Here is a 22,742-nt window from a genome sequence, read left to right as displayed (position 1 = left end):
AATATACCTGCTGAAGCGCATGCTACGGGTGGGTGCTGCTATGGTGACCAGTGAGCTGAGATAAGGTGGGGCTTTACTTAGCAAAAACGTATAGATGACCTGGAGCCAGTGGGTTTGGCGACGAATATGAAGCGAGGGCCAGCCAACGAGAGCATACAGGTCGCAGTGGTGGGTAGTATATGTGGCTTTGGTAACAAAACGGATGGCGCTGTGATAGACTGCATCCAATTTGCTGAGTAGAGTGTTGGAGGCTATTTTGAAAATGACATCGCCGAAGTCAAGGATCGGTAGGATAGTCAGTTTTACGAGGGTATGTTTGGCAGCATGAGTGAAGAATGCTTTGTTGTGAAATAGGAAGCCGATTCTAGATTTAATTTTGGATTGGAGATGCTTAATGTGAGTCTGGAGGGAGAGTTTACAGTCTAACCACACACCTAGGTATTTGTAGTTCTCCACATATTCTAAGTCAGAACCGTCCAGAGTAGTATTGCTGGACGGGCGGGCAGGTGTGGGCAGTGATTGGTTGAAGAGCATGCATTTAAGACCAGTTGGAGGCCACGGAAGGAGAGTTGTACGGCATTGAAGCTTGTCTGGAGGTTAGGGCCAGAAGTATACAGAATGGTGTCGTCTGCGTAGAGGTGGATCAGAGAATCACCAGCAGCAAGAGCAAGAGCGACATCAGTGATGTATACAGAGAAAAGAGTCGGCCCGAGGTTTGAACCCTGTGGAATCCCCACAGAGACTGCAAGAGGTCCGGACAACAGGCCCTATGATTTGACACACTGAACTCTGTCTGAGAAGTAGTTGGTGAACCAGACGAGGCAGTCATTTGAGAAACCAAGGCTGTTGAGTCTGCCGATAAGAATGTGGTGATTGACAGAGTTGAAAGCCTTGGCCAGGTCGATGAATACAGCTACACAGTATTGTCTCTTATCGATGGTGGTTATGATATCGTTTAGGACCTTGAGCGTGGCTGAGGTGCACCCATGACCAGCTTGGAAACCAGATTGCATAGCGGAGAAGGTACGGTGGGATTCAAAATGGTCGGTGATCTGTTTGTTAACTTGAAATTCGAAGACCTTAGAAAGGCTGGGTAGGATAGATATAGGTCTGTAGCAGTTTGGGTCTAGAGTGTCTCCCCCTTTGAAGAGGGGGGTGACTGCGGCAGCCTTCCAATCATTGGGGATCTCAGACAATACGAAAGAGGTTGAACAGGCTAGTAATAGGGGTTGCAACAATTTCGGCAGATCATTTTAGAAAAAGAGGGTCCAGATTGTCTAGCCCGGCCGATTTGTAGGTGTCCAGATTTTGCAGCTCTTTCAGAACATCAGCTATCTGGATTTGGGTGAAGGAGAAATGGGGAGGTTTGGGCAAGTTGCTGTGGGGGGACGCAGGGCTGTTGACCTGGGTAATGGTAGCCAGGTGGAAAGCATGGCCAGCCTTAGAAAAATGCTCATTGAAATTTTCAATTATCGCAGATTTATTGGTGGTGACAGTGTTTCTTAGCCTCAGTGCAGTGGGCAGCTGGGAGGAGGTGCTCTTATTCTCCATGGACTTTACAGTGTCCCAGAACTTTTTGGAGTTTGTGCTACAGGATGCAAATTTCTTTCCTAACTGCCTGTGTATATTGGTTCCTAACTTCCCTGAAAAGTTGCATATCGGGGTGCTATTCGATACTAATGCAGTACGCCACAGGATGTTTTTGTGCTGGTCAAGGGCAGTTAGGTCTGGGGTGAACCAAGGGCTATATCTGTTCTTAGTTCTACATTTTTTGAATGGGGCATGCTTATTTAAGATGGTGAGGAAAGCACTTTTAAAGAGCAACCAGGCATCCTCTACTGACGGGATTAGGTCAATATCCTTCCAGGATACCCAGGCCAGGTCGATTAGAAAGGCCTGCTCGCTGAAGTGTTTTAGGGAGCGTGGTGGTCGTTTGACCGCAGACCCATTACGCACGCAGGCAATGAGGCAGTGATCGCTGAGATCCTGGTTGAAGACAGCAGAGGTGTATTTAGAGGGCAAGTTGGTCAGGATGATATCTAAGAGGGTGCCCATGGTTACGGATTTAGGGTTGTACCTGGTAGGTTCCTTGATAATTTGAGGGCATCTAGTTTAGATTGTAGGATGGCCTGGGTGTTAAGCATGTCCCAGTATAGGTCACCTAACAGTACGAACTCTGAAGATAGATGGGGGGTGATCAATTCATATATGGTGTAGAAGGCACAGCTGGGGGCTGAAGGGGGTCTATAACAAGTGGCAACGGTGAGAGACTTGTTTCTGGAAAGGTGGATGTTTAAAAGTAGAAGCTCGAATTGTTTGGGCACAGACCTGGATAGTATGACAGAACTCTGCAGGCTCTCTACAGTAAATTACAACTCCACCCCCTTTTGGCAGTTCTATCTTGTTGGAAAATGTTATAGTTAGGGATGGAAATTTCAGGATTTTTGGTGGCCTTCCCAAGCCAGTATTCAGACACCGCTAGGACATCCGGGTTGGCGGAGTGTGCTAAAGCAGTGAATAAAACAATCCTAGGGAGGAGGCTTCTAATGTTAACATGCATGAAACCAAGGCTTTTACAGTTACAAAAGTCAACAAATGAGAGTGCCTGGGGAATGGGAGTGGTGCAGGGTGCTGCAGGGCCTGGGTTAACCTCTACATCACCAGAGGAACAGAGGAGGAGAAGGATAAGGGTACGGCTAAAGGCTATAAGAACTGGTCGTCTAGTGCGTTTAGAACAGAGAGTAAAAGGAGCAGATTTCTGGGAGCGGAAGAATAGGTTCAAGGCATAATGTACAGACAAGTGGATGTAGGATGTGAGTACAGTGGAGGTAAACCTAGGCATTGAGTGACGATGAGAGAGATTTTGTCTCTAGAAGCACCAGTTAAGCCAGGTGAGGTCACCGCATCTGTGGGAGGTGGAACAAAAGGGCTAGTTAAGGCATACCGGGCAGTGCTGGAGGCTCTACAGTCAAATAAGCCAATAATCACTAACCAAGACAGCAATAGACAAGGCATATTGACATTAGGGAGAGGCATGTGTAGCTGAGTGATCATAGGGTCCAGTGAGTATCAATAGATGAGTCAGGGAGCCAACTCAGTAGTGCTACTACGCTAGGCGAGCTGGAGACACAGCGATTCAGACAGCTAGCGGGCCAGGGCTAGCAGATGGGTCTTTGGGGACATCGCAACGGAAGAGCCTGTTGAAACCACCTCAGACGGTTACATCGGCAGACCAGTCGTGATGGATCGGCGGGGCTCCGTGTCGACAGTAAAGGGTCCAGGCCAATTGGCAAACAAGTTATTGTCGCCCAAGAATTGGCTGATGGACCTCTTCGGTTAGCAGGGAAATGGGCCTAGCTCGAGGCTAGCTCCAGGCTAACTGGTGCTTGCTTCGGGACAGAGACGTTAGCCAGGAGTAGCCACTCGGATAGCAGCTAACTAGCAGCAATGATCCGGTATAAAGGTTCAGAGCTTGCAGTAGGAATCCAGAGATGTGGTAGAGAAAAAGCAGTCCGATATGCTCTGGGTTGATATCACGCTGTGCAGACTGGCAGGAATTGACTGGGCTGAGGCTGGCAGATGTCCGAGTTAACGGTGATGACCGCTAGCAGTGGCTAACTGACTACTATAATTCAGTGCGACTCAAGTTTCGCCATCAGCTGGAAGACGGTGTCGCTTTTTGGTCAGCGTCAGTGGAGGAAAGGTAGGGGGGAGGGACTTTGAGAGGTGGACCCTCAGTCTGCTGCTCTCTCCTTCCGCTGAGACTGACCATCAGATGCAGGGACCATCAGCCCAGTAAAAATAAAAAGCTAATTATTTCAATATATGCTCCCAAAGCTGTGCCTCGCAAGTAATACAACAACTGATATATTATCAGTGTGATCAAGCCTACGTCAACATTTTTTATATAATTAAAAAAAATGGTCTGAATAGTGCATTGGCAGGGCAATTCAAGCAAAGTCAATATGAAGTGATAATGTATTGGGCCTATAGCCTACTGCACAAACCTCATTGCTACAGTACTGTTTTTAATAGGTTAATGTTTCATAGGCTTATGTTTTTTTGCATTAGAATTTATTCTGCCACTTTGACTTCTTATTGTCTCGGGCTTAGGCTTATATACCACAGTGTCAAGGCACATAAACTAACTGGTTATAGAGCAAATAACGCAATTATCACAACACATAGGTTGTAATATGTTTTTTTTTCCTGGCTTGGCGTCCCCGCTGATTTTACCCACACACCGCTACTGATAGTTAACATTTATTTAACCTCTCTAGGGGGTGTGGGATGCTACCGTCCCACCTGGCCAACATCCAGTGAAATTGCAGAGCGCCAAATTCAAAACCAGAAATACTCATTATAAAAATTCATAAAACATACAAGTGTTATACATCGGTTTAAAGATTAACTTCTTGTTAATCCAACCACGGTGTCAGATTTTCAAAAAGGCGAAAGCATACCATGCGATTATCTGAGAACAGCACCCAGCAGACAAATCATTACAAACCATTACCAGCCAAGTAGAGGAGTTACACAAGTCAGAAATAGTGATAAAATTAATCACTTACCTTTGATGATCTTCATATGGTTGCACTCACAAGACTCCCATTTACTCAATAAATGTTTGTTTTGTTCGATAAAGTCCCTCTTTATATCCAAAAACGTTTTGTTCGCGTGTTCTGTTCAGTAATCCACAGGCTCAAAGGCAGTCACAACAGACAGACGAAAAATCCGAAAAGTATCAGTAAAGTTCATAGAAACATGCCAAACAATGTTTATAATCAATCCTCAGGTTGTTTTTAGTCATAATAATCAATAATATTTCAACTGGACAATAGCTTCGTCAATATAAAAGGAAAACAAGAAAGGCGTGCTCTCGGTCGTGCGCATGAAAAACCTCTGGGACACTGCAGTGTCCACTCATTCAAAGTGGTCTTACTCCCTCATTTTTCAGAATACAAGCCTGAAAAAATGTCTAAAGACTGGTAACATCTAGTGGAAACCATAGGAAGTGCAATTTGAGTCCTAAGTCAATGGATAAGGTAATGGCATTCAATAGAAAACTACAAACATAAAACAATCTCACTTCCTGGATGGATTTTTTTCTGGTTTTCGCCTGCCATATTAGTTCTGTTATACTCACAGACATTATTTTAACAGTTTTGAAAACTTTAGAGTGTGTCCTATCCAAATCTAGCCTAGCTTCTGGGCCTGAGTAGCAAGCAGTTTACTTTGGGCATGCTTTTCATACGGAGGTGAATATAGTGCCCCTTACCCTAGTGAGGTTTTTAACAACCCCTTGAAAATGACACACAGTTGTCAATGGTTTTAGTGGAGCTGAGAGTGTCCTTGCCCCCCAGCAGGCAAATCAAATGCTCTGCACCTTATTGTGATGTTGTATTGGTAATGACCAATATTTGCAATAATTCACCATAACGCAACATTAACCTACAAAACCTTTTGTTTTAGTCTCATTTTTGCCAAAAGGGTTTTCATATCATTTTTTCTTTTGTGTCTCTTTTTCTGAAATGCATTCCAATACATTTGCTCTGCTAAACATGGTCTTGCTTCAGTGCATTAGAATTAAACTCATTTTTAAAATTAATAAATACCCATAGTAATGAGCTACTGATGAGAATAGAAAAAAAAATATGAATTGTATGCTTTCTGTTTTGTTTTGCACGATTAGCAACGTTACATTTATTTTTCTTTATGTTTTTTTGCTTGTTTTGGGGTTTCATTAGGTTGTTGGCTAGACTATGGAAGATGTGTATTGATAGTCATGCAATACAAAAGGAGGCTATCTAAAAATATAATATTATAGACAACTGCCCTCAATTATACCATCACTGAGGACCAAACTTGGGTGTTACTTATATTGAACTTACTACAGTTTAGATACAAAATTATATTCTATGGTTCTAGAGCACCTTTATAAAACCAGTTTGATCTTCTCTTATAAACTGGTCTATGGTAAAGAAGAAAAAAGTGCACCAGGAACTGTGCACTAAGCTAATACAGTGAGGAAAAGAAGTATTTGATCCCCTGCTGATTTTGTACGTTTGCCCACTGACAAAGAAAGGATCAGTCTATAAATAACTATAAATATAGAATAACAACAAAAAAATCCAGAAAAACACATGTCAAAAATGTTATAAAATGATTTGCATTTTAATGAGGGAAATAAGTATTTGACCCCTCTGCAAAACATGACTTAGTACTTGGTGGCAAAACCCTTGTTGGCAATCACAGAGGTCAGACGTTTGTTGTAGTTGGCCACCAGGTTTGCACACATCTCAGGAGGGATTTTGTCCCACTCCTCTTTGCAGATCTTCTCCAAGTCATTAAAGTTTCGAGGCTGACGTTTGGCAACTCGAACCTTCAGCTCCCTCCACAGATTTTCTATGGGATTAAGGTCTGGAGACTGGCTAGGCCACTCCAGGACCTTAATGTGCTTCTTCTTGAGCCACTCCTTTGTTGCCTTGGCCGTGTGTTTTGGGTCATTGTCATGCTGGAATACCCATCCACGACCCATTTTCAATGCCCTGGCTGAGGGAAGGAGGTTCTCACCCAAGATTTGACGGTACATGGCCCCGTCCATCGTCCCTTTCATGCGGTGAAGTGGTCCTGTCCCCTTAGCAGAAAAACACCCCCACAGCATAATGTTTCCACCTCCATGTTTGACGGTGGGGATGGTGTTCTTGGGGTCATAGGCAGCATTCCTCCTCCTCCAAACACGGCGAGTTGAATTGATGCCAAAGAGCTCCATTTTGGTCTCATCTGACCACAACACTTTCACCCAGTTGTCCTCTGAATCATTCAGATGTTCATTGGCAAACTTCAGACGGGCATGTATATGTATTCTTGAGCAGGGGGACCTTGCGGGCGCTGCAGGATTTCAGTCCTTCACGGCGTAGTGTGTTACCAATTGTTTTCTTGGTGACTATGGTCCCAGCTGCCTTGAGATCATTGACAAGATCCTCCCGTGTAGTTCTGGGCTGATTCCTCACTGTTCTCATGATCATTGCAACTCCATGAGGTGAGATCTTGCATGGAGCCCCAGGCCGAGGGAGATTGACAGTTCTTTTGTGTTTCTTCCATTTGCGAATAATCGCACCAACTGTTGTCACCTTCTCACCAAGCTGCTTGGCGATGGTCATGTAGCCCATTCCAGCCTTGTGTAGGTCTACAATCTTGTCCCTGACATCCTTGGAGAGCTCTTTGGTCTTGGCCATGGTGGAGAGTTTGGAATCTCATTGATTGATTGCTTCTGTGGGCAGGTGTCTTTTATACAGGTAACAAGCTGGGGTTAGGAGCACTCCCTTTAAGAGTGTGCTCCTAATCTCAGCTCGTTACCTGTATAAAAGACACCTGGGAGCCATAAATCTTTCTGATTGAGAGGGGGTCAAATACTTATTTCCCTCATTAAAATGCAAATCAATTTATAACATTTTTGACATGCGTTTTTCTGGATTTTTTTGTTGTTATTCTGTCTCTCACTGTTCAAATAAACTTACCATTAAAATGATTGACCGATCATTTCTTTGTCAGTGGGCAAATGTACAAAATCAGCAGGGGACCAAATACTTTTTCCCCCTCACTGTATACGTAGATCAGTGCCAAATCCTGACAGTCAAGTTACAGTCTGTTACATGGTCATCGTGTTGGGTCACCTGATATTCAAAATTGAGCCAAAGATTCCACTAAATCAAACCACTAAGGAAATATTCCCTTTTGTTTCTCGAGAATCCCACAAATTCCCATTCCCAATTCCCCTTTACGTGTGGATTCACATGAAATGTGTTTGCTATGATGTTGTCATGCTCTCCATCATCACGCCCCTCTTTTTGGACTCCAGACTAAATGTGACTCCTCTCCCAGGACTTAACTACTACTATTGGATATAGAACCGCAATGGCAGGATACATGATACACAGGACACAAGTCCAGGTACTGCAAGCCCAAGCAGAGGCAACCAAACTGACCAATGATGGTGTATTATACTACACTCCCTCCCCTACCCACTTGCTTCTGACAGACAGGTTGTTCCAGCATTGGCCAATCAATTTTCCTTAAATGTTTGGGACATTGTCAGGCAACGCAAAGTTCTTGGGACATCTTCCTGTAAAATGTGTTTATACTGTAACATTTGAATATAGGCTTTTTATTTGCTGAAATTGTTGTAAATAGGTACTTATACAGCATGTTTATTTGATGTTTTAATATTGATTAGGGTAATAAAATATACTGCCTAAAATCTTGCAGTTTATAAAATCTTTTTGGGCGCTACTGTATTGGGATTGTTTTGCGGTATCTAATGAGTGTTCTTTAGCCCATGGCTAAACAGAAAGTAAACTTTCAGAAGCAGAGAAGGTTTTTCCTTTCAGTCTCAGTCAGAGATGTTTGGGCAGACTTGTCCCCTCTTTAGCTCTGAGAACAAAGGCAGTCCTATCCAGGATCCAGCCCTGATTGGTTTTGACTCAGCAGGATCTTGAGCATTTGGGAAATCTGAGACCGCTGTAAAGGTCATGTTAGACCACCAGAATACAAGGCAGCAGTCAGTTTAGCTGTTTTTCAAAAATCAACACTAAGGTATGAATACAATTCAGAGAAAAAAACAACACAAAAAACTATAGGGGTGCCTAATCAAAAGCTATAGAAATCATTGCAGTATTATCACAGTTTGTACCACTCACATCTATGTGAGTTGAAAGGTTAAATCACGGATTGAATGCAATATTTCTCAGTTCATCCTTAGATCATAGCTAGATTTGCCTGATGCAATATTCTTTGTATCTCTACCTCTGCTCCAACAGAATTCGAACACAAAGTGATGTAGGATTTATGGCAGCTGGTAGCACTGCAGATGAACAGATATTCGTTATCTATGTAATAACTATTGAAGACAGTCAAATATCACATGCCTATATTCAGAAGTTAGAATGAGGGTATGTGAAGCCTTTACATTGAGTTTACGCTGTCTGTACTATCACACAAGAAGAAATGAGTACCATGCTTTTAGAGGCATGTTTCACACTGTCCAAACAATTGCAGAGGCTGTCGGGGATAGCATATTAACACAGTCAGAAAAAATACAACAGTTTTACAGAGGAGAAGCATGAGTCTGAGAAATGGTGTGCTGTGCAATTATCTTCTTCACAGTCCATGGGGTAACAATACTGGCTTAATCAAATGTGCAATGCCCATGAGTTCTGAGCTATGAATAGTGAAATTCTATCAGCGTGAATAAATGTCTATTGTGGTTATTGAAGGAAGGTAACTTTGTTAGGCATGTTTTGAATAGATTTTTGGTTTGTGTGTGTGTGTGTCTGTGTGTGTTCACGCGCAATAATGCAAATAAAATATTGCCATACATTTCTATTGTGAATGCAATTTTTTTTGAAAAAGAATGCCCTGCGCCTTGAAGGGTATTTATTGACAAGCCAGACAGCCAATCTCTGCTTCCGTATACTGGCCAATCACCTCACAAATGTTTAGATTTTTTATTGTCACATACACTGGATAATGTGTTGTTTTACAGCATCAGCGATAGTAGTATGTTGCCCCTGGGGCAAGTGCCTTGCTAAAAAAAAAACTGAAATAAAACGAACACCCTTCCCTTTCGTGAACTAACACTCGCACTTTACTTTTTCCTACTAGCACTGACTGATAGCTAGCTACTTTGAGGAAAAATGTACTTACTATGACTTAGCCTTGTAAACAGGAAAATCAGTGGCAGAACTTAAGCTTGTGTCTGAGGTCGTAAGGTCATAAGCTGAGGTCATAAGCTGCTGTTTAGCTGTAATCAGCACATTTTCGACTAACCTTTACTTGGAAATACTTCCTTTCTTCAGGCCTGGCGCCAGAGCGAATCAGTTGGACGACCATTGGATTTCCAAGGGGAGGCTCGTGTTTTTTCCAGGGAGGTGCCAACAGCCTACTTTGAGATACAAAAATAAAAATGTATACAACAGGTGGGAATGGAATTCCCATTGTTATAGAGCCTTTTAAACCTGCAGTAAAATGCACAGCATACATACCCATGGTCACGTTTCATGCGTTGATATGGCCTACTGGCAATCAGAAGCCTCCCACCCATCTCCCACCAAAGGCCTGTAGCCATCTTCTCAAATAGCATAGAGTCAAAAACAAATACACCAGTTGGTCCCTTATGGCAGAGGATATCCCTGCCCATGCCTGTGCTGTGGACATCCTCGCCCTATTAAGTTTTGCTGTTGTGTATTACAAAGGAACAGTATTCCAGAAAACATTCATCCAGTAAATTTCCAGAGCCAGACCCGGATTCCACCATAATTGCAAAATGTTATATTTACTGCTGTAAATCCAGCTAGTAGAATCCTACATTGCATAATTGTCAAAGATAAAGATGAGTCATCATTCAGCAGATTTACCCTCATCAATCTAGACAGCACCAAGCGTATGGTCACTCCAGAATGTGAGAATCCCAGAACATATGCATATTAGTACCAAGCACCAGTACCAGTGCAGAACAGCACCAAGCATATGTCACTACAGAACATATGCATAACAGTACCTACAGCATTTGTACAGAGTGTGCAGTTTGTATTAAGAGTTAGCAATCTTGTTAATGTGTTTTGAGTTTCCACTTCCTCAGGTGTTGAACCCAACTAATTAGCCTGTGATATTAAGTAGTCCACATCAAGATGTATGTAATGAATCTCTATTCAAAAAAACAATTATCAAGAAAGGAGTCCTATTTTGACAGTAAAATATAGCTACTATAGTCTAATTGTCAACCCAAAATGTATTTGTTTGGACAAAATATGTTCAGTCATGTGTTCCTGCTTGGACGTGTTAGAGGAAACAACTTTTTTCTTGAATACCACAGTAGTCTATTTATTACACTTTGTAATAAAGCACTATGAATTACTTTATGATGATTGCTCATGGGCTGGTGCCACCAACTGTAGAAGTTAGTGGCACCAGTGACACCAGGGGAAAAGGTTAGTCTGGAGCCCCGTAATAGTAATTAACACTTACAGTAGGCTAGGTGTTGATTCAGGGGAACACATATGACAGGCACTAATTTGCAATATAGCCTAACCGTTAGCCTGGCTTCCCTAATTTATAAGGCTTAAGACAGGCAGGTAGACAGACAGGTAGACAGAACAAGAAGAAGCACAGTGACAGCATAGAAGATGTTGAGACAGATATACAGCACACAGGTAGGCAAACAAAATAGCTAGAGCAGAGACACAGCTATAGTGGTGAGTTGTGTCGTGATGTCGGTATTATTAATGTGACGACTGCTATTCATCAAATAATTATCTATGTTTATAATTACGTGATTAAATGAATCCGGTAACCATTGAGTCAGTAACCTGGGGCACCATGGGAAAAGTTTGTTTAATGAGTTACTGTTTCCCAAATTAACTCAAAGAATATCAGAGTATCGATTTCCTAGCAGTCACTAATTAATTAATTTCCTAATCAGTCTCATTCTGAACGTCAGATAATTCGTAAATCTGCACAAACCCGGGTCTCACTTAATCATTCCGTACCACACCAATTGAGTTGATTATTTATTTACTAACAAGCTAAATGATAAGATACACATACAGTCTAGGTTATTAATTAGAACTTCATATAATGGCATCAGGTCCCTAGCGGACTAACACAATGTGACACATGTTACACAAAATGGAGATTTAAAGAAAGAGAGAGAGAGAGAAAGTGCACGAGATAAGCACGTGGGTACATTTTGTAAACTATGCTTAGTTTAGCCCTAACACCTTGCCCCGAACTGCCGCTCTTATAGGTCAGAATTATAATGAACGTATTTACTTGAAGGTCTCCGTTGGACCGAGTTCCGCTCAGTGGAAAAGGTTCTGTAATGAACACGATGGGAGACAGAGAGCTGGTTTCAAGCACAGTGTGCAGCAGGTGTTTATTGTAAAGGACCACAGGAGGAGGCAGGAAGCTGGGTCCAGGGGAAGGCAGAGGGTCATACACAGGGGGTCCAAAAAGGCAACAGTACAGGCAGGGAATATGCAAAAGGCGTCATTAGTGAGGCAGGCAAAAACTATCATACATGGGAGGAGTAAATTACGGGAAAAACAGCGCTCCGAATAGAAGTCTGTCACAAAACAAATAATACCTCACAATGATGGGGTGCAAAGAACTGAACTAAATAGTGTGATAATGACTTACAGGTGAGTGAACATGTGATCAGAATTCAGGTGATTGGGATCTGGAGAGTGAGCTGCGTTCAGGGGATCTAGGTGTTTGAGAATGTGAGCTGGAAAGTGACCTGCGTTCAAGGGATCTACATGTTTGAGAGTGTGAGTTGGAAGCAGAGGTTACAGGTTCGGTTGACAAATTTTCTTCTATGGCTGCGTCTCCTTCATTACAGGGTGTAGGTCTCTGATTGTCCACACAATGACAGTGTCCTTTTCTCTTAGTGGTCTGTTCCCTTGCATTCGTTCTGTGAGAGTGGACGTCTGAGGAGGCTAATCAACTGTGTCGACGCTCCCAGGTCTGGGTAGGAGGGCCGTGTAGACAACCGATGACTGGAAGAGAATAACCGGTTGGTTCTTCTTGAATTCACCTTCTTAGATGCAGTAATCAACCGTAGCCTTGATTGTTAAGAGGTTCCTCAATCCTCTTCCTCGTGTTACGTTTTGGGATCACGACTATCCATAGACTTTGGCTGCAGCATGCGGTCAACTTCGTCTGGTATGTAAATTCTTAACTGACATGTTTTATACCCTCGGGTCACAAAGGGGTGTTTCTGTCTTCATGGCATGCTCTCTGGGTTCCCCTGGGCGGAGCACGTTACAAAGCAAGGCATCAGAACTTACCAGGATCTGGTTTAGACTAAACTAAACTAAATTTACAGTTCATCTTTACATAAACATTCTCTTTGATCTGGATATTTTCTACATAACACACAGTATGTAAACATAATGTACATATTATGAAAACTCTTCAAGTTAATGTTTTAGTTATAACGTCGTCATTTAACTTTTATAAACATAACAAAAACCGACATTCATTTTCATATTCCATCTATCATTGTTACCACCATTTTGGCTGATGAAATATATTGTCCCAAAGTCCATTCATTTGATGTTCAGTAGTTTTGGGCTGTAAACTCTTCCTAAAGCACACAGACATTCCAGTCTCGCACATTAGAGAACAGAATGGAGTTGGGCTGCTGACTTATAATTTACGATGGGTGTGAGGTCATAAACCGCCCCCTCCCCATCAATCCCTCTATACCGAGTAAGAGAGTAAGAGATGTCTCTGTAGAACTGTGATCCGGTAACCTGACCCAAACAGGCCAGTCACGACAGTTGTATCTCCGTGGTGTTTTTACATGTTGTATTTGTTTTAAACATGAGCTGGTAAAAAAATTAGGGAGACCATGTCTCGCCAGTCACTGTTACAGAAATGGTTGATAAACGTTGTACTGTACTGCCAATGTTATGTGTCAGCACTACTGCCTGTATCTACACTGAACAAAAATATAAACGCAACTTGTAAAGTGTTGGTCCCATGTTTCATCAGCTGAAATAAAAGATCACATAAATGTTCCATGAGCACAAAAAGCTTATTTCTCTAAAATGTTGTGCACAGATTTGTTTACATCCCTGTTAGTGAGCATTTCTCCTTTGCCAAGATAATCCATCCACCTTAAAGGTGTGGCATATCAAGAAGCTGATTAAACAACATGATAATTACACAGGTGCACCTTGTGCTGGGAACAATAAAAGGCCACTCTAAAACGTGCAGTTTTGTGTCACAACACAATGCCATAGATGTCTCAAGTTTTGAGGGAGCATGCAATTGACAATGTCCACCAGAGTTGTTGCCAGAGAATTAAATGTTAATTTGTCTACCATAAGCCACCTCCAACGTCGTTTTAGAGAATTTTGCAGTATGGCATTTTGTGGGCGAGTGGTTTATTCCATTCAGCCCATTGTCGTTCCATTCATCCGCCAGCAAGCATGAGCACGTTTGGGATTCTCTGGATTGACGTGTACACTTGATTGACAGCAACTTTGCACAGCCATTGAAGAGGAGTGGGACAACATTCCACAGGCCACAATCAACAGCCTGATCAACTCTATGTGAAGGAGATGTGTCGTGCTACATGAGGCAAATGGTGGTCACACCAGATACTGACTGGTTTTCTGATCCACACCCCTACTTTTTTTTTAAGGTATCTATCTGTGACCAACAGATGCATACCTGTATGCCCAGTCATGTGAAATCCATAGATTAGGGCCTTATGAATTAATTTCAATTGACTGATGTCCTTATATATCTTTTAAATTGTTGCATGTTGCATTTATATTATTGTTCAATATACAGTGCCTTCAGAAAGTATTCACACCCCTTGACCTTTTCCACATTTTGTTGTGTTACAGCCTAAATATAAAATGGATTACATTCCGATTTTGTTTTGTCACTGGCCTACACACAATACCCCATAATGTTAAAGTGGAATTATGTTTTTCGGAATTTGTACAACTGAATTAAAAATGAAAAAATGAAATACATTGATACAATAAGTATTCAACCTCTTTGTTATGGCAAGCTTAAATAAGTTCAGAAGTAAACATGTGATTAACAAGTCAAACAATAAGTTGCAGGGACTCACTCTGTGTGCAATACAATTGTTTAATATTCCTTTTTTAATGACTACCACATTTATGTACCTCACACATGCAGTTATCTGTAAGATCCCTCAGTTGAGCAGTGAATTTCAAACACAGATTCAACCACAAAGACCAGGGAGGTTTTCCAATGCCTCGCAACAAAGGGCATTTGTTGGTAGATGGGTTAAAAAAATAAGCAAACATTGAATGTTCTTTTGAGCATGGTGAAGTTATTAATTACACTTTGAATAATATATATACTCCCAGTCACTACAAAGATACAGGCAGGCATCCTAACTGAATTGCCGGGGGGGAAGAAAATCGCTCAGAGATTTCACCATGAGGCCAATGGAGACTTTTATAACAGTTGCAGTGGTTTAATGGCTGTAGTGGTGGCTGCATCATGTTATGGGTATGCTTGTAATCGTTATGGACTGGGGAGCTTTTCAGGATAAAAAAGACACGGAATGGAGTTAAGCACAGGCAAAATCCAAGAGGAAAATCTTGTTCAGTCTGCTTCTACCAGACACTGGGAGATGAATTCACCATTCTGCAGGATAATAACCTAAAACGCAAGGCCAAATCTGCAATTGCTTACCAAAAAGACAGTGAATGTTCCTGAGGGTCCGAGTTACATTTGGCACATTACTGCCAAATGTGCTTCTACAAAGTATCGACTCAGGGGTGTGAATACTTATGTAAATTAGATATTTATCTATTTAATTTTCAATAAATCTGCTAACATTTCTAAAAACATGTTTTCACTTTGTCATTATGGGGTATTGTGTGTAGATGGGTGAGAAAAAAATGGCATTTCATAAATTTTGAATTCAGGCTGTAACACAACAAAATGTGGAATAAGTCAAGGGGTGTGAATACTTTCTGAAGGCAGTGTAAGTAGGGTGTGTAGGGTCGGGGTATAGGGTGTATGTGTGGGGATGGGAATGGGGTGTGTATGGTTGGTGGTGAGTTGGGCGGGCGTGGGGAGGCGGGGTTGAGACATATTGTATTTCATTTAACAATGGTAGCCTAGCGGCTAGAGTGTAATATCCCCGAGCCGACGAGATGGAAAAATCTGTCGATCTGCCCTTGAGCAATTAACTTAACCCTAATTGATCCAGGGTTGCCGTCAATAATGGCTTATTCTTGGCCATCTCCGCGGGCGTCTCAGGGGGAATTGGGTTATTTAAAAAACACATTTGAATTTTACACCTCATACTTGTACAGGTTAACCACTTGTACATGCAGTGAAAAAGGACAAATATAAGCACACCACTATTTGACCATTTTTTTTAGGTAACTGAAATGTATTCAATTATGTATTTTATTTGGACAGGCAAGGATGCACGGTAGGGCAGACACGGACCTCTATGGCCGGCCCACAATGCCAGGCCTGGTCCAGTTGCAGGTGGAACTCCAAAATCCAGAGAATTTTCAGAAAAGAGAAAATGGCATCTTGTGTGTGTGTAAATCTTTGTTTTTGATGTTTCGGTCACACTGTGTGATGCGCTGTCATCTTCGTGGCGCTTAGAAATTGCTACTTCCTGCAAAGATGTTGGGAAATGCGAGATCTCTGGCAGCTAAGATGGCAAGGAACCTCCTCATGCAGTGCAAAAAGTGGATTTTATATTTTTCTGAATATTCTCTGCTTTTTGGAATACCACCTGCAACTGGACACGGAAGTTTATAAGTCAACGGTGGCTTCCGAATCGAGAACGAAGAAAGTATCGCCAAGTAAAGGTTGAAATAAAATTAGCTGATTACCCTTAAACAGCAGCCTCGTATCAACAGCTATCGCAAGCTGTAACAGATAATGTAGGACCAGTCGTATTATTTATTGGCTAACTATGACTGATATATATATTTAGTTTTCTCGCCTAGTTATCTTAAGATTAATGCACTAACTGTAAGTCACTTTGGATAAGAGTGACGTAAATGTAATGTGTCTCTTGCATTTGGTTAGCTTCTGAATGTGGTACATATCATAAGGCCTTGCTTTAGTCCAGATATCAGTAGGCCTATACATGTTCATGTGATTTGGCCCATCTGTAGCACCATAGCCTCTATGCATGTTGTTATTTGTGAACCTTTACATTTGACTTGTGTACCTTGCTTGTATCTGGTGCTATGTAATGGTTATTTACTCTTTTATGCATGTTTCTTACAATTGTTATTTTTCTTGCTTAAAGAAACCACACACACAAACTCTTAAGTGTATATGGAATGTGTTGGTGGGTGATTGAATGACAAACCTGTGCAATAAATCCCCCATTTTTATGACAGCTTGACCTCTGCTCTGACCAGACAGACCTGTGGTGGTTCAGCCCAACTACTTTAGTCAGGTAGGTTTTCTATTCTATTCAGCTAAGCTTTCTTTTTATTAGATTTCTTTATCATTTATAGGGTTTGGGTTAGCCATTCCAATTCAATAGCCCCAATGACATTCATAGTGTTAAATTATTCAATTGTCAATTTATTTGTTTTATTAGTTAAAAATCTAGTAGGTTGGATAGCAAACAGTCTGACATAAAGACTGGCACTTTGAGTATTGGAGATTAAGAGCTGTGACATGTCCATAGAAAGATAATTCTGTAAACACACAGTGCAAAATTAAATCAGTAAACCAATTATCCCTGTAATATGATAACATGTCGTCCTCCAGACATCCTCTCGGTATGGATGTACTGTCTAACATGGCCACGAGGTGGCGGTAGTAACGCAGATTTAAAACAACTGCAACTGCAGTCCAAGGAGTTGCTCTTTGCAGTAAAATATAATGGGCCAATTGCAACCATCGAAAACCGCCAGTTGATCTCTCGTAAAACCGTCTATATGCACTGAAATGTTCCGCACATCTGATCTCAATTGCAATCAACATTGGCCAGCGATTTACCGCTCACTATCGTAGATGTCGAGGTTATCTTTTAGTCTTGAATGCAGCCAACATTTTTCAAGACTATTTCGCCTTCTGGTTGGTATTATCATCGGAACAATTTAGTCATACTTTATGAGCAGACTAAAGTCGATTTATATATTTGATGATCATTCAGTACAACTGAAAAAGTATTTCCAAATTTACCACGGCAATCTACTGTGGCAGTTTACCCGATACGTTATATGAATGGAAAACTAATGTTGATGGTGTCCATATTTGAAATGTGTAACTAAATCAACTGTATAGTGATTGAGTTATATAACCATATATTTTTTTTTTTATCAAATGAAAATGTAGTCTATAAAGTTATTTCGCACGGCATATATTATTATGACATTTAAGGTGAAACATTTGATTTGAAATATAGCTGACTTCTATCCTTCTTCTCAAATATATTTTTTATAATCGTCAGTTTTATGGTTTCCGATGCTCCTGGTAGGTCGACATTTCATTGGGGGGCGGGAGTAGTGTGTGGAGTCATAATCAATTGACGCGGTAACAACGAACATTTCTCTGCTGGTTTATCCTTGCGGGTTTATCGTTGCAGCATCGTTTATCTCCCAGGTGCATGTACCTTCCCATTAGTAGGCTAGTGTTTTAAGAAATCCAGCGGTGACCTGCAGGAGTGCATAAAACTCTGCCCGTTTGTTGCAGTCGAGCCAATGAGATTAGTTGACACATTTTTATTCATTGAAAAACTATGAAGCAGTTTCAGCCGTTATTGATAATACATTTGTTTTAAGCAGTTTAGGTCACTAAAGCCTTTGTTTTCTTGTTTAGCTGCCTATAATTCAGGGTTGTTTCCCTGAGGACATTGGTGGCAATAATTGAACACAGCTGAGCGCTGTGCAGAGAAAAAAGTGTATAGATGGATTTATAAATGAAAGTAGGTTATCACAAACGTACTACATTTATGGAAATTTAAATCCCACTGTATGCCTGGCTTCAATTGTTCCTCGTCTCTTTTTACAGTCATCTGATGAACAATCCTCTGATCCCCAGTGCTTATATTTGTAATTCAACATCCTGTTGAATGTTATTTTACAGTAAAGGGACAGTATTGACATTTTCTCTCTCTCCCTCCTAAATCTCCCTCTTTACCATCTACCTTTCTCTCTGTCCTTCTGTGACGTTAGATTAGAATAGGAGCACAGAAGTCCTATTGAGAGGACTGTACCAGGGGTTGTTGGAGTAACTCCCAATCTCCTCTGAAATCTGTGTTATTCCCTGCCCTCTAAAAGTCATGCAATTGGACTGGAATGGGAGGCTGAAGTAAATACTTGTTTATGTAACCATTTTGTCAGACCCGCTGTGATACAACTACTGTCCTGCACTAGCTGTCTTTCTGCTGACTCAGAGAGGAAAGGGCTCATACTGAGGGTCATGTCATGGCAGATTGGGTTTAATGACTCAATCTGATCCAGGCCAAATGGGCCTACGATGACCAGGGACCACCAGACAGAAGATGTTGTATTAAAGGCTAAAGTACTGTTTATTATACCAGTCAGCAGCATATATTATACAGTTTATATACAGTTTATATAGCATACAGTTTATATAGCATACTGAATATAGTATAGTATAAAGATGAGCTGTGTCTAGTACTGTGCATCTAGTAAAGAGGAAGTGTCATGAAAATTGCTAGAGTCGTTGCCAGTCTTTAGGGGGTGTTTTGAAGGAGATAATCAAAATGAATAAGTCTGACCATGTTATTTTGGTTATTGCTCACTCTCTCTTTCTTTGTCTATCAGCATATTTTTCTTTATCTCTCTCTCTCTTCCTCTACCTCAATGTACTCTTCCCTGTCTTACTTCAGAGATCTCGGTTTGCGCTGATGATGAGTCATAGCTCAGTCTGGAGCCTCTGCATCGCAGTCGGAAGCAAGGAATACAGAGCAGCTCACACACTCACACACACCCTCTCTCTCCTCTCTCTCTCTCTGTCTCTGTTTTGGTCATTAAGGGAGGGTGTGACAGGGATTCCTCAGAGGAGACGGTACAACAAGTGACTTGAGTGTGTTTTTATGGGGGGAGGGGTGTGTGCCTGGTTGCAGTTGGCATAGGGAAAGCTCCAAGCTCAATGAGCCATTACTGTCCAATTTGCATACACACAGTGTCATGCAGTGCTGGGACGCAACTGTGATATTGTTCATTTTTGTCTGTATCAAATCTTTATTTGTCACATGCGCTGAATACAACAAGTGTAGACTTTACCATGAAATGCTTACTTACGAGCCCTTTCCCAACAATGCAGTTTAAAATAAAGAAAATTAACAAATAGATGAAATTAAAATCGTATCACAATAAAATAACAACGAGTCTATAAACAGGCTATATACAAGGAGTTCCGGTACCGAGTCAGAGGTAGTTGAGGTGATTCATTGAGGCAATGTATATGTAGGTTTGCTTAGGTGATTGATTGATTGATTGAAGTACTATGTACATGTAGGTTTGCTTAGGTGATTGATTGATTGATTGAAGTACTATGTACATGTAGGTTTGCTTAGGTGATTGATTGATTGATTGAAGTACTATGTACATGTAGGTTTGCTTAGGTGATTGATTGATTGAAGTACTATGTACATGTAGGTTTTCTTAGATGATTGATTGATTGAAGTACTATGTACATGTAGGTTTGCTTAGGTGATTGATTGATTGAAGTACTATGTACATGTAGGTAGGGGGGTGAAAAGCAGAAAGTCCGGCTAGCTTGTTCAGCATTTTATTGCTTTGGGGTGATGCTGTTCAGGATAATTTTGGCCTCACACTTGGCACTACGGTACTGCTTGTCATGCAGTAGCAGAGAGAACAGACTGCGACTTGGGTGGGTGGAGCCTTCGTAAAACAAACAAATGCTTACAAATCTTGGCAAATATTTTCAGCCTCTTGAGGTGAAAGAGGCGTCGTCGTGACCTCTTCACGACTGTGTTGGTATGTTTGGATCATGATAGGTCCTTAGTGATGTGGACACTGAGGAACTTGAAGCTCTCGACCGTCTCCACTACAGCCCTGTCAATGTGAATTGGGGCATGCTCACCCTTCCGTTTCCTGTAGTCCACAATCAGCTCCTTGAGTGAGAGGTTGTTGTCTTGGCACCACACTGCCAAGTCTCTGACCTCCTCCATGTAGGCTGTCTCATCGTCAACGGTGATCAGGCCTACCACCGTCGTGTTATCAGCAAACTTAATGATGTTGTTGAAGTCATGTGTGGCCACATAGTCATGGATGAACAGGGAGTACAGGAGGGGGCTACTGAGGGGCCCCCGTGTTGAGGGTCAGTGTGGCGGATGTGTGGTTGCCTACCCTCAACACATGGGGGCGGCCCGTCAGAAAGTCCAGTATCCAATTCAAGAGGGAGGTGTCAGGGAGAGGTTGAAAATGTCAGTGAAGACACTTGCTAGCTGGTTGGCGCATGCTCTGAGTACCCGTCCTGGTAATCCATCTGGCCCTGCGGCCTTGTGAATTTTAACCTGTTTAAAGGTCTTAGTCACATTGGCTACGGAGAGCGTGATTGTACAGTCGTCTGGAACAGCTGGTGCTCTCATGAATGGTTCATTGTTGCCTGCCTCGAAGCGAGCATACAGTGCCTTCAGAAAGTATTCATACCCCTTGACGTATTCCACATTTTGTTGTGTTACATTATGAATTCAAAATGGATTCAATTGATTTTTTTTCCTCACTCAGCCATCTACACAAAATACCCCATAATGACAAAGTGAAAACATGTTTTTAGACATTTTTGCAAATTAATTTAAAATTAAATGCAGAAATATCTAATTTACATAAGTATTCACACTAGTGAGTCAATACTTTGTAAAATCACCTTTGGCAGCGATTACAGCTGTGAGTCTTTCTGGGGAAGTCTGTAAGAGCTTTCCACACCTGGAGATTCCAATATTTGCTCATTATTCTTTTCAAAATTCTTTAAGCTCTGTTAAATTGGTTGTTGATCATTGCTAGACAACAGTTTTCAGGGTTTGCCATAGATTTTCAAGAAGATTTAAGTCTAAACTGTAACTTGGCCACTCTGGAACTTCACTGTCTTCTTGATAAGCAACTCCAGTGTAGATTTGGCCTAGTGTTTTATGTTGTTGTTTCTGGTGGAAAGCAGACTGAACCAGGTTTTCCTCTAGGATTTTGCCTGTGCTTAGCTCCATTGCATTTATTCTTCATGAAAAACTCCCCAGTCCATAACAATTACAAGCATAGCTATAACATGAATCAGCCACCACTATTCTTGACAATATGTAGAGTGTAACTCATTAATGTGTTGTATTGGATTTATCACAAACATAACACTTTGTATTCAGGACAAAAAGTTAATTGCTTTGCCACATTGTTTTCTGTATTACTTTAGTGCCTTGTTGTAAACAGGATGCATGTTTTGGAAAAAATGTATTCTCTACAGGCTCCCTTTTCCCTCTGTCAATTAGGTTAGTATTGTGGAGTAACTACAATGTTGTTGCTCCATCCTCAATTTTCCTATCAAAGCCATTAAACTCTATAACTATTTTAAAGGTACAGAATTTCACATTTTTCAAACACTTGAAACAGATTTTTTTCCTGTAATCTAGAGCCATAATCAATATGCCTAATTCTATGTAAAAAATAAATATATATGGCTATTTTTCTAAGCATACACTACCTGTCACGTCCTGACCAGTAAAGGGGCTGTTTGTTATTGTAGTTTGGTCAGGGCGTGGCAGGGGGTGTTTGTTTCGGGTGTTTCGGGGTTGTTTGGGTTATGTTCTATGTTAGTGTATTTCTATGTTATTTCTAGTTGGTCTATTTCTATGTGGTGTTTATTGGGTTGACCTTCAATTGGAGGCAGCTGCTTCTCGTTGCCTCTGATTGAAGGTCCTATTTATAGGGGTGTTTGTTCTATGGGGGTTTGTGGGTAGTTATTTCCTGGTTTAGTGTTTGTTGCACCTGACGGGACTGTTTGGAGTCGTTTGTTTTGTATACGTGTTTATTTAGTTTTTCCTTCTTCAAAATAAAAAGATGAGTATACATTTTCCCGCTGCGTTTTGGTCCACTCCTTACAACAATCGTGACAGTACCTCTTTACCTGTACAATTGTCAATTTAATGAGCGTATCATTCTGACTGTTGTAAATAACATCTCACAAGGAATGTGAGTCTTATTCAATACATTTAGTGA

Source organism: Salmo salar, chromosome ssa01 (assembly GCF_905237065.1).
Source record: "Salmo salar chromosome ssa01, Ssal_v3.1, whole genome shotgun sequence".
Lineage (NCBI taxonomy): Eukaryota > Metazoa > Chordata > Actinopteri > Salmoniformes > Salmonidae > Salmo > Salmo salar.
This window is presented reverse-complemented; position numbering follows the sequence as displayed.